Below are 13,050 nucleotides of genomic sequence, written 5' to 3' on the forward strand. Positions count from 1 at the left end.
CTGCTGGCCTCCAGTGCCCCTCTGCCCCATGGCCTGCCCTGCCAGCACAGCTCACCAGAGGGACAGACTCACCTTCTGCCCTCTTCTGCTCCACAACCTGGGAGCAGATACTTCTTTTGGAATATAAAGCTTACAGGGCTTCAGATGTTTTCAGAGCCCAGACAAATGTTGTGCCCATTAGTCAGAGAAATATTTCTTCCTTCTCTGAAATCCTGAATTGGCTTTTGGTCTCAGATCTTATGCCAGAGATTGCCACTGGTTAATTATGTTGGTTTTCAGTAGTTCTCCCTCTAGCTGCATGTCCAACAGTGAATTGCCGAGTTTATCTCTGCAGTAACCCACATTCCAACTCTGCCATGTTACATTAAACCATAAAAAAGGAGCACAGGAATGACAGCAAAAACAACAAAAAAGTGGCTGCATCCTTAGGAGCTCTGAGACCCGTTAACTGAGGTGTGATTAACCACCTGATTTGTGCAGTACTCAGCAAGAGCACTCAGGGAAGAATTAGCATCCTGAGGAGAGCACAATAACATCTTAAATCTTGGCCCTGGCTAAGTAGTAACTTACATTAATATTATAGTAGTGGAAGTTAAACCTAGGAACATAAATAGGAAGGACTACATCACATTGGTTTCCACATGGATCCAGAAAAAATTAAATACATTTTTGGATTTGGAAAAAAACTTAATTAAGATCAGCTTTGCCTTGAAAGACATATCATACCTGCTCATATTAATAACTGTTGGCTTTTACATGTAATAAAACATACTTGGATTATTTTTTAGTTATTCTGTAATTGTAGTAGAAAAAAAATGAAGATCACTATATACCTATGCTAAAAGTGCACCATGACACTGAACATCTGTGAAATCCAGGTCAGGTGCAGCTTTTGGGGCTGATAGCTGTTCTATGGGAGGGTTATCACCTGGAATTTCAGCACTTTTCAGTGGGGCAGCAGGTGAGATGCATGGCAGTGCAGCAAACAGGGAGGTGGGAGTCTGGGCATGGCTTTGGGCATGCTGGGCTGGATCCATGGCTGGCAGGGACCTGCACTCGCCCTGTGGCAGAGTGTGTGCAGGCTGGGCTCCACATGTGACAGTGCAAGGGCAAATGAAATTTCTCACTGATAAAAGGATGATTGGATGAACAGGTCTCAGTGAAAACCCACTGTGGAAACCACTCTGAAGAGGCTTTACTCGACAGAAAGACGCTGCAGGATCAAGTACGTGTTGCCAGAGGCATGGTAAGAGCTGTGCTGTGTTCTTATAGGAAGGGTTGGGTTCTGTGGGCAGCCCAAATCCCTGTGGGAAAGACAGAACTGGTGAGACACACAGATTTTCAAGCAAATGCTCAATTACAACATCAGTGTTGACCTGATAGGTCCCAAAATGACTCCAACTGGCCAGCTCTTCCTCACTGCCTCCATGACTCACACCACTGCCCCAATTAGCCTAATTGGGACCCAGCCAATTCCCCATTGCTCCTAGTTAAATCAGCTCCCCTCCACAGATGGAGATGGCCTTAGCAGGGGATTGCATTTTGGCTTTGCTCTCCCTGCTCTGTCACAGGGCTGATTGTGGTGGGTGGGCTCTGCAGAGCTGGGGGAGGCTGAATCTGCTCTGGGGGCTTCCTCACCCACCCTCCCGTGAGAATGGGGCACTTCTTGGCCCGGTCTCTCTGCAGGGAGAGGCAGAGGCACAAGGCCTGTAAAGCCTTTCTCCTTATCTTCCTTTCTGGTTTGTGTTCATCTGGAGTGAATTCAGCTGCAAAGAGAGAGATGGAGCATGGAGCTCTTGTAGTTTAATTTGAGTTTGTCACCCAGAGGTATTGGGGTAATTGTCTTTCTAAATCTGTGTGTTTTGACAATGTAGAAAACAATTTGGAGTCAAACAGGGGTCATTGACTTGTTTTGTTCTTGTTCAAGAATGACAGATTATTACACCAACAGTGTGCCAAGGTTGATGGTAAGCACAGAAATGTGTCATTTCTCTGTCCTGCCTGGAATGAAAATTTCACCCTTCTGTGCTCTGGGTTCAGTTTATTGAAATATAGCAAGCAGCATGGAAAAGCAAATAGGAGCTCTGCACTAGCTGTGCACTGGTTTTGCAAAAAGACACAGGTGGAAACCAAACTGCAGGTGAGAGAAGAGCTGAACTAGTTCAGCATGCAGAGGGGCTCCTGGCTCTGCTGCAGGGTGTAGGTGACAGAGAAGGTGAGAGAACAAGGGTGCCTGAACAGAGCTAGGGATTGATTTGTGTAGAAAGTGTGTTTGCAAAGGCTAATCTCTGAAAGTAATTGGCATGATGAAATCTAGCTCTCAATTCGTGTACAGTCAGGCTACTGCCTGGTATATCCTGCCCATCTCACTTAACACCCAAGAGCTAGCAGCAGTTTGTGCCAGGAATATGGGATGACTCATTTGAGCTGTTTTGTTTGAAGAAATCAGGTCCCTGATTGCTCTGGTTATTCTGAAGCCTTTCTCACTGAGAGGAACAAAGTATGCCCAGAAGATGTGGAAGGTTTCTTTTTTAGTATGCAAATGATGTCCTTCACTAAGTTTATTCTTTGTCTTATTCTTTGAGGTGAGGGGTGCCCTCCATGCCCTGACAAAAGGTGGTACAGCACACACACACCAGGCTGTTCTTGTCTAATTGATCGTCAGGGGACAGCAGGGGTAGCAGGCACCTCTGGAGATCAGAGTCCAGCCCTGCTGGCAGCAGAACCTGCCAGAACAGGCTGTCCAGTGCTTTGTGCTTTGACTATCTCCAAGAACAGAGAGTCCACAACTTCTCTGGGCAACCTCATTCTTGTGTTTGACTACCCTCACAGTAAAAAAAGTAAACAAAAAGCTTTTACTTTTTGCCTGTATTTCAATTTTTTCCTGTCACTGTGCTCAGAAGAGTCCATGATGGAGTGTTCTTTGCTGTCATTCCATCAGGTATAAGATCCCCAGAGAGACATTTTAAGCCTGGATGTATTCTTATCTTTTCCAAAGTATGTGGCTCAGCTGCCAAACTTGTGAAAACACAGACTGTTATATCCATCTTTTCCTGTCTCATCCCCCAACACCACATTTTTATTGGTCTGTTCTTGCCAGCTGTTGCTCTGTTTGCCATCATCCTCTTGTGGAGGGCTGGATGTTTTCCCTGGATGCCAGTCAGCCTGTTTTGCCCTTCTCATTGCCCTCTTCTCCATGGCATGCTGGCTCCCAGGCTGAAGGGTGGTGATGGTTTGGTGGCCTGCATCAAGTTGGTACCCACAAGGTGGCCAGACTTTGGGCCTAGAATCCAGGGAGATTTTTTCTGAGGAGAATAAAAGGAGATAAACTTGATTTTCCCTAGTACATACGTTCAGTAAGGCAGCAGCTGTAGAGCTGCCAAGAGGGACTCAGGAGAAAAGTGAAATATATGGGTTTGGGGGTTGGTTTTTTCTGTTTTCTAATACAAGAAGGCATTATTCATCTAGCACAGTAAATTGCTAAGCTTCTAGTTCATAAACAAAATAAATAGTTTAAATAATGAAATTATCCTTTTAGGGCAGGCCCAGGGCTGGCATTGCAGCCCTGCTTCTGAGATCTCAGCGTGCGCCCTGGAGCCAGCACTCCCTGAGCTCCATTGCTCCAACCAACACCCAGAGCAGGAATTGGCCCCTGAAAAGAGTGGTGGGAAACAGGGCTGGAGCTGGAAGGCTCAGCCAAGCAGGACGGGCTCCTTCCAGGCTGAATCCTGTGGTGGATGGGGCAGGTGGGTTGGGAACCAGCTGGACAGGCCCAGTTTCCAAGTGTGCTCCTCCTCAGCTCTCAGATGAGCAGAGCACTGTTCACAGCTCCAGGACCTCCACAGTTCCTTCTCCCACAGGGTCAGAGAGAGAAAGCAGAGGTTCAGGATTCACAATCATGTTCCTTTAGAGCTGCAGAATTTCTATTCAGACCAGGAACTTAGATGTAGAACCTGAAAATATACAGGCTTTATCCTTTCATATCTAAATATTGTCCTTTCTCTCACAAACAAACAGTCTCTTTTACATGTAAACACCAATATTTTCTTCAATAGACTTCCAGCAGAGGTCTGAAATAGCCATATCTCTCCAGAAAGTCACATTATTTGAATAATTCTTGCTTCAGACAGGCATTGAGGAAACCAAGTTGTCTGTGAGTAAAGCACCCCTTCTTCTCACAGTGAAAGAAATAGTTCTTCAAAGATTAAGACTCCCAAAAATTCATGTGTTTTTACTGCTGAACTTATGCTGCATTCATATTTCTACTGGAAATGACAATTCTGTGTTTAAGGGGTTGGCAGACTGTAGCAAGAGAAATTTTGATGTTGCAAGTTGCATAGGAAAAGTAGGAAATGAAGCTCTAAACCAATGGATAATTGGCACAGGATAATTGATATGTGTTGTGGGGTGGGAAAAGTGTAAAAGTATTTATCTGTTTTGGGAAGCACAATATCCAGAAAGGTTCTAGTTTCAAAGGAACCCACTTTTTGATTGGCACATCCACCCACTTTTACCTGACTGAAGCCCCATGCTCAGAATTATGGAATCATTTAGGTCAAAAAAGACTTTTAAAATTGTTGAGTCCAACCACTGATCCAGCACTGCCAAGCCCACCACTAACTCATCCCCAAGTGCCACATCTACACATCTTTTAAATCCCTCCAGGGATGGTGACTCCACCACTGCCCTGGGCAGCCTGTTCCAATGCTCTACAACCCTTTTGGTGAAGAAATTTTCCCTAATGTCCAATCTAAACCTCCAATGGCACAACCAGAGGCCATTTCCTCTTGTCCTATTGCTTGTCACTTGGGAGAAGAGGCCAACCATCACCTGGCTACAAGCTCCTTTGAAATAAGGTTCCTGTGAGCCCTCCATCTCCCTTAGCTGCCCCTCCTCAGGCTTGTGTTCCAGAACTTTCTGGAACTGCAGCTTCCTGCACTCACCATAGGGTTTTGTTGTAGTGAGGAGGAACCTTTCTGATAGAGGCTTTTGGCTGTAAGGTCCTCCATCCTCTCTGATACACGGGATCTGTGCACCACTTGGGTTATGCTGAATGCAGCCCTTCCCTACCCCAGCAGCTGCTCTGAATTTATGTGTTTTGGGGATTTTGTAACTATTTGAAGAATCTCTCTGTAATCCTATATCGTCAAGCACACTGATCTGGTTTTCTGCTTATTAACTTAATATATCCTGCAGGTGGGTGTTTTGATTTCACTGCAAGTCAGGCTGGAACTGCCAAGCTTCTCCTTCCCTGTTTGTGGCTGTTATAACCACGAAGAAATAAATTTTGCTCACTCTAACAGCCATGACCTTTTCAATCTCAAGTGCTTGCACAGAATTCCATTTGAGTTAGCAATTTCTCCTCCAGCACCCAGGAAAAAAAAAACCTCTTCACCCTACAAATAACTTTCACAAATGCAAAAACTCGCTGCTAATCAGTCAGGAGAAACATCTGGCATTTGGTGAGACTCGTTAAGCTGGTGGCTCCCAACATGTGCACTGCTGTTAAAGGGCAGCAGGAAGGAGGGGAGATGGTGTTTGCAGCCAGCCTCTGCTGCTGCTGGAGCATCTGGGGCAGGGAGGTGATTGATCAGTTGAGCTTAAGCAGCACTTAATTTGCTGTTATTGATCTTCCACCACAGGCAACAGATACCTTGATCCAAACCAGCTCTTGGGCCAAGATAAAAGGTGCCTGCTTCTAATTTCCTTTGCTGACAACATGGCTGGGCTCATTGTGGTGGAGAAACCCACCCTACACGGCATGGGAAGAAGGCAAAGGAGAATCCCCTGGTTTTCAGGGTGAGTGGACAGTGAGATGGAATGAGAGCAGGCTGAATGGCAGATCCCAGAGGGGCAGTGGCACAGGATCTGGTTGGGGGCCTGTCACTGCTGGTGTCTCCAAGGTTCAATACTGTGCCTGGTGTTGTTCATCAGTGGATAAAGATTGGAGGAAGGGTAGATGCCTCCTCAACAGCCTTGCTGACCACACAGAGCTGGGAGGCGAGGCCAATAGCCCAGAGGGCTGGGCAGCCCTTCAAAGGGACCCAAACAGGCTGGAGAGATGGCAGAGAGCTGTCCAAAGCTCAGCAAAGAGAAATGCAGGTCCTGCATCTGGGGAGGAATAACCCTAGCCCCCAGTACAGGTTGGGGGTGACTGCAGAGCTTGACTTGTACCAGGATGACTTGAGAATAAGAGGAAGTTGAAGCAGTGTTTGGCTGGAGGGAAATTGGCCTGACAGGGGGACATGAAGCCATCAGAGGCACCCCCTCTGTCCTAAGCTGGCTGAGACACTTCATGTTTGTTTTCATAGCCTTACACAGGAAAAAAGACTAGTTATTGAGAGAAACCTGCCATATGCTGCTGCATATGGCTGAAACATCTGCATATGTACCCAGGGATCTGATATATGTGATGAGCTTCTGTTACAAATCTAACAGTGAAGAAATTATCTTTTGGAATTTTTTAAAATTCATTTTTTAAAACTGTCTCTAAGGCTCTTGGAAGGAAGTCAGCCTCCTGGCTTTGTCTTGGTGGGATTTCATGGAACTTGCAGGGTCCAAAGAACATAGAAGGTGCTTACAGTTGTTTGTTGAAGAGTTACCAATACTCCTTCCATCCCCAGGGATGTCTGAAGGCTGAGTGAGTTGTCCCAAACTTTTCCATTAGCCACTGCTGCCAAGCAAGCAGCAGAGAAGTGAAGTAAATTAAGGAATCTCCCATCCTGGAAAAAGTTGTTAGACGAAAAGGATTTTGGAAAATACCATATATGGGGTAACAAAGTGGTATTTGTCTAGTTCCCCCCTGAGCTAGAAGGATGCCATAGGGGTCTGAGACACAAAGTGCTTCTGGACACAGAGAGCTCTTCATGAGGAAGCAAAACAATGCAGCTCATTCAGTTGAACTTGTGGTGCAAAATTCTCAATCACATGTAAATTCCCCAGAACTTTTAAGGCAGAAGTCACAGAATCACAGAATCAATTAGGCTGGAAAAGAGCTCTAAGATGATCAAGTTCAGCTGATAATCCAGCACTGCCTTGCTCACCAACACACCCTGTCCCTCAGTTTCCCATGCAAAGTGTGTGGATCTTTGTTTTTTCCACTCTCAGCTGGAATCACTGAGCGCCTTTGTGTCTTTGAGCCCCTTAAACTTGCAGGTTTTGAATTGCTGCAGAGAAACTGCCTGTGGGCTCAGATGGGGTGAGGGGATGACAGGGAGATTGGAGGCATTTCCAGGCTCCTGAAATGCTCCACTTGTAGCAGTGCCCAGAGGGAAGCAATGAATGAAATCTCTTCATAATGAGGTTAGTCACTTCTTAATTCAGTATTAAAATGATCTGTTTCAATATTGAATCAACATTTAAGAAAAATCAATGAAAAATAGATTGTAAAACCATCTGATTTGTGGATGGTCTTAGGTGACAACTACTGAAAAATGAAAGAGCCCAGACTGAAGCCCTGTGCTTCAAAATAACACAAAGTAAGAAATAATATATCAGTATTGCCTGCAACCTGCTCTTTTGTACCAGAGATATAAGAACATAAGACTCCTACAGAAGGTTTCTTGGATGGCAAAAATTCCTAGATACTGCTTGAATTATGTGCCAATAGCTCAGCATTTGTGGAAGGTGTCATCTAATTAAACCAGAATTTTTAAGTACCAGACAGCATGAAGACCAGTAATAAGAGAGCAAAATCCATCTGTATTACAGATGGGATATGCAACTCTAATAGTATGGCTTTAGGCAATGTTTAATTGAGTAGTTAAATTATCTTTTCCAGACGGGAAAATAAATTACTGCTCATCTCTCCAATTTATTTTAGCTTCTCCACATTCTGTTTCCTGAGGGAGTGGTGAGGGAGTGTGGGACATCCCCAAATATGCCTGGGATGATTTATTCACCCCATGTACCATAATTTCCCCTTCAAGGAGAATGTCTTATATGCATGTGGAAGTTGGTGTGTATGTAACTGGCTCTATTCTGCTCTTTTCTTGCAAAGAATCTCTGCTAATCACTGTGCTGCTAATTACAGCTGTATGTTACATGCATGTGTTTGCGTGGTTTTAAGCATATTCTTTCTAAAAAGGCAAGAGAGAGGATTGCTGGTTCACCATCCTTCAGTCAAATCAGGAGTGTGTATCTCAGCAGAGCCATACAATTTGAAGTTTTTCCAAGCTTTGGGATAGCCTGAAAATCTTCACGTTGACTCACAGCATTTTGTAGAATGGGATTATTTGTGTCAAATATCCTGAGGACTGTTACTCCTCAGGTTGCCTAAACTCAACCAGATGAGCGGACAGCAATGCAGGATACCCTCTGTGGCACATAGGAGCAGAACTGAGAATGTTGGACCATTTCAGTTAATTAAGCATTGGATCCATGTGATTCCATCTGCCTGAATGGGTCAAACGTCTGCACACAGGCACAGCCATGCTAGAGTGTGCTGGCTTGTGTGCTTTATGCTGGCTGCAGGAGCACATCAGGTGTTCCATCTGGGGTGGAAGTTTCTGCCCCAAAGTCACTCCTTGGGAAGCCTGGAGCAGATCTGAGTTGATTGCTTGGGTTGGTACCTGACTCTGGCTGGGTTTTGTGACTGTGATGTTTTTGATCGAGTGCTCTGAGTCTAAAAACAAATTTCTCACATCTTGCAGAACTACAACCCAAATCCCCTATGATGTCTGAATATTTGTGAATGTAGTAACAGGTCTCTGTGCAAGGCAAACAGCTGGGCTCAGTCTGCCCCTTTCCAAACAAATCATGACTTTTTGGTCACATCCTAGCCATGGTCTTGGCTGTGAGCTGGATGAGATAACCATGTTCCCCTTGTGTGGCCCAAAACTACTGAAATTCTGGGGGACAGAGAAGGGTGAAACAGGTTTAAAAGCACTTGGGGAGGAAAGGCTCTGTAGTAGTGCAGGAGAATCTTGTTGCTATTGGAGTATTCGTACCTCTGAGAATAACTGATGGGACTAGAGAAAATTAATTTTAAAATTATAGGTAGTATATTTTTCCCGTTGGTAAAAGTTTTTTCTAGCAAAGTTAATAAAAGATTGTTTTAATGAATATGGATGCTTATTACCCAGAAGCTCCATGGGTTTTAGAAGATGCCCTCAGGGGAAAATGCTGACTGGAAGAGCTGAGGGTGTAAAGTTGATACCTCAAATGTTTCTCTGCAGACATGTTGAGTTCAGAGTGCTTCCAGGCTGTAGAGGTGCAGTGTCGTCAGTGTGAGCCCTGAAAACTCCTTTGCTTGGTATGAGCTGTCACAATTTTAAAAATGAAGGTGCACAGATGCTTTTTAGGCTGCCTGGAACACGAATCTAACACACACAGTTGTGAAAGGAATTTACTAGACACTGCTTTTCAATAAGCCTGTCTCTCTTAGACCAGTCCAAGTTTAGGGCTTTCAAGCAAACAGCCCTGAGGCACTGCTCTGTAAGGATGAAAGGCTTGTTCTCCACTCAGGACTGTGTGGAGCAGTAAATTCATGTTTTACTGCATGTCTCTGCACATCCATAAATGATTCCATATTGCAGTGCTTGGAGGGATCAGAGCATTATGTACCAACTCAGGCACTGATCCAGGCATGGGGCACGTGCAGCTCTCCCAGGGGACAAAGCCAGTTAGGAAAATACATGGAGCAAGTGGCTGAGGCTCCTGCAACCCCACCTCCATCTCCCCACAGTCAGGTGCTCACAGCTGCACCTTCCCCACTGCTGCAGTAATTTTTTTCCACATGGAGCATCACCAGTTCTCTCTGAGAACCTGAATCTGCCTTCTGCAAGTTGTGCCTGGTACCAAAACAAACTGCACAGTGCTGGCTTGCTGTTTGCTGCCCAGCCATCCACCTGGCATTGCCTGGGGGTTTGACCCACGTCTGAGCCAATTGTTACCTCCTAATTTGGGGTGATGAGTTTCTTAGGGTCAAAACATCACCTGAACAGAAAAGACAGTGTGATTTTAGAGTAGATGTACACCCAGGGCCTTGTTTCTCTATACTTACTCCTCAGTGTCCCCAGTTTAGCTCTTGCACCCTAACCTGAGTTCTCCTTTTCATTGTGCCGTCACATACCAGGTGAGAAGAAGAATGATGCTTCAGTTCATAACCCTGCCCTTCTTAGTGACACTTCAAAGAAATCAGTGTAGTGATACAAGTGATTTTATTGAGTTGTAGGACTGTATTTTATGCTCTGAAGGAATACTTACTTCACATAAAGGCTTTGACATTTTTATAGAAATGGCTATAACTGTGTTATTCTATATGAGGAAGAATTTATTAAGCCTCGATCTGGATCTCCTTTTATGTTATGCAAATGACTAATAACAACCCTTCTTCATTACCAGCTCAGTGCCCAGGCCAGAGTTATTAAATCCCCCCTTCCCTTTCTTCAGTCTGCATCTATCACGCTGCCACATTAGGCTGCAACACATCAGAATTCATAAAACCAGCCCAGACTTGTACAGGGATACAAGGCTGCAGAATTAAAGCCCAAGTTGCAGAGCACTGTGGGGTTTTGCCTGCTGTGAGAGGAGCAATCCAAGGTATTTTGGGACATGGTGTATGGAGTGAGGCATAACACCACCTTGTTTACTTGTGATTGTGAAAATTCACAACCACCGTACAGTGGGGGGGGGAAAGTTCATTTCCCTCACTAGCAGATAACACATCCTGCTTTTTGAATTTTCAGGAGTGGTTTCCACTGTGTTCCATCCAGATGTGCTACCATCCCCTACAACTCCCTGCTGTGATCTCATCTTGAAGCTGGCTACAGAGGGCTGGGGCGCCTGTGACACCAAGCAGGGCTGAGAAGAGGTTTCTGCATTCTGGGTGATGTTTAGACATTCACACTTGTAAGAATAATGTTATTTCTCAAAAAAATCTTTGAGTGTGTTGGAGATTAGTTTGGGTTTTGTGATATGCTAAAAGTTGGAAAGCAATAAAGACTTCATTGTGTAAAGTCAACAGACTAAGAAAGTAACCATGCCAGACTCATTTGATGCTAGATAGTTGGGGGCAGTCCCCTGGGAGGCAGACCTGGATTAAACTTTAAATGCACCTTTAGTAAAGCCCATTTACCCAGAAGTAAAGCCCATTTCTCCTCAGTCTGGGATGACTACACAACCACTGAAACTGGGTAAGTGGGCTGAGGACAATAGTTGCTTCTCTGGCTCTGCATGCTCTGAAAATACCAGCTGAATCAAGTGCTGTAGGTGAGAAAAGTGAAGGAAAACCTTGTTTTGTGGATATGGATGGGATTTTGTGTGGGCTAAACACCAACTGTTCAGCATCTTTTGTGGATGGATCTAGCCCAACTGATCAGAAGTGGCATGTGCTGAGTGAAAAAATACATATCTGAGGGAGTTCCTGGCCATCATTTTATGGATGAAAGGGAGAAGAAAAAGACATTCCTGTGAGATTAATTTTCTTAGCAGGGAAAAGTTACCAGTGTTCTTCACAGAGCAGTTTCAGGAGCTGTAATTATGTTTTTGTGTATCAAAGGAGAAGGGTGTTTACACCTGACCCAGCCTCTGGGTAGATGAGATGTTCTGTCTTGGGAAATTGTCACCTTCAGGGTGGCTGCCCTCACACAGCTAATGCAGAGCACAATTTTTCCCTGCAGTGTAGTTGTAGCAACCTGCCAGTGTTCCCCCAAGGCTACAGCAGTTTTCTCTGCTTCCATAGCCTTTAGGTCAGACTCTGGCCTGACAAAAAGTGCTAATGTGGATTCTCCAGAGCTCAGTCTGTGATTTCTGCTATATACCCTTGACTTCTTAAAGAAAGAAAAGTATTTGTATCCCAGCAAAACACATAATAAAAGTTATAATTTAGATATAATTTTAGGGTAATTACCTATAGTGAGGGTTGGATTGGTGTGAGCATCACCAGCTCCTGCTCTTTCTGAACTCATGTCCAGCCTTTTGTTGCACCCCTGGGCCCGCAGAAAGGGCTGTGATGTGCACCGGGGGTCCCAGTGCAAGGACAGCCATGTGCTGGGAGTTCTGCTGCTGCTGGCTCCTCACAGGTGCTGGTATGGTTTGAGCCTCTGTTCAGGTATCTCACAGCTCACTGATGAGCAGAGCAAGTAAAGACTACAAAGCTGCAGTCTGGAAATGAGAAATAGATGTTGAGTTATAAAATATTATGCAAGTAAACCAACAGCCCCCTTTAACAGCCAGAAATAAACTTCTTTGATGAGGGCTTAGCTATGATTCCTTCTATACTGAAATAATTTCAGAAAAGTGCAGCCAGCTTCTAGAAAAGGCTTAGAACATGGGATTTAATGAAACAGAGTTTAAAAACCCCCAGAGCCAGCCATCCTTCCAGGGCTGTGGGGTTGGCTGAGCTTTCCCAGCACCCCCAGGCAGATGTGGGGCTCAGCACAGAGATGCTGAACGCGGAGCCCGCAGCCGGGGGTCGCGGGCAGGGTGGGTGGGATGGTGCTGGATGGTGCCGGTGCCCATTCCCTGCTGTGCAGCTCCATCTAGGGGCTGCTCCTGCCCGGGAGCAGCCGGAGCCGCGCATCGCCGGGCAGGATCCCGGGAAATGGGCTGATCCCAGCAGGGACGTGCCGGGGATGCAGGAGCCCCAGCCTGTGCCATCTGTCCCACCGCTGCCCAGCAGGGCTGAGGGCAGCTCCGGAGAAGTCCTGGACCAGCAGGGACTGAGCCTGGTCAGTGCAAAAAGGATTTGGTGCTTTGGGCAGGCAGAGGTGAGTCCTCTTTGCGATGGCACTGGACACGAGGCTCTTGGAAACATCTACTTTTCATCGGGTGCCTTCTCGAGCTTAATCTGATTACATTTCTTCAGTGAAAGGGTGGTCAAACATTGGAAGAGGCTGGCCAGGAAAGTAATGGAATCACCATGCCTGGAAGTTAAAAAACCTGCAGATGTGGTGTGTGGGGACATGGTTTACTCAAGGACCTGGCAGTGTTGGGTTAATGGTTGGACTTGCTGGACTCAGAGGGTTCTTTCAACCTTAATGATTCTGCAATTCTGAATTAACTCAGGCTTACCTCGATTTAAGGCCAATTTGGTGCAATTCACTCTGG

At 45.5% G+C, this 13,050-nt stretch overlaps 1 long non-coding RNA gene across 1 annotated transcript in view; it reads left to right on the forward strand.

Annotated features, from left to right (window-relative positions):
- The window catches only part of LOC128945870 (uncharacterized), a 34,852-nt gene that overhangs the window by 16,156 nt on the left and 5,646 nt on the right, over positions 1-13,050 (forward strand). Inside the window, exon 2 of the long non-coding RNA XR_008483898.1 lies at positions 10,689-10,851. This is a non-coding gene — a long non-coding RNA (uncharacterized LOC128945870). The remainder of the gene's footprint in view (positions 1-10,688; positions 10,852-13,050) is intronic.

This window comes from Melozone crissalis, unplaced genomic scaffold, assembly GCF_028551555.1.
Source record: "Melozone crissalis strain CALT ecotype California unplaced genomic scaffold, PUWL_Pcris_2 ptg000068l_1, whole genome shotgun sequence".
NCBI classification, from domain to species: Eukaryota; Metazoa; Chordata; class Aves; order Passeriformes; family Passerellidae; genus Melozone; species Melozone crissalis.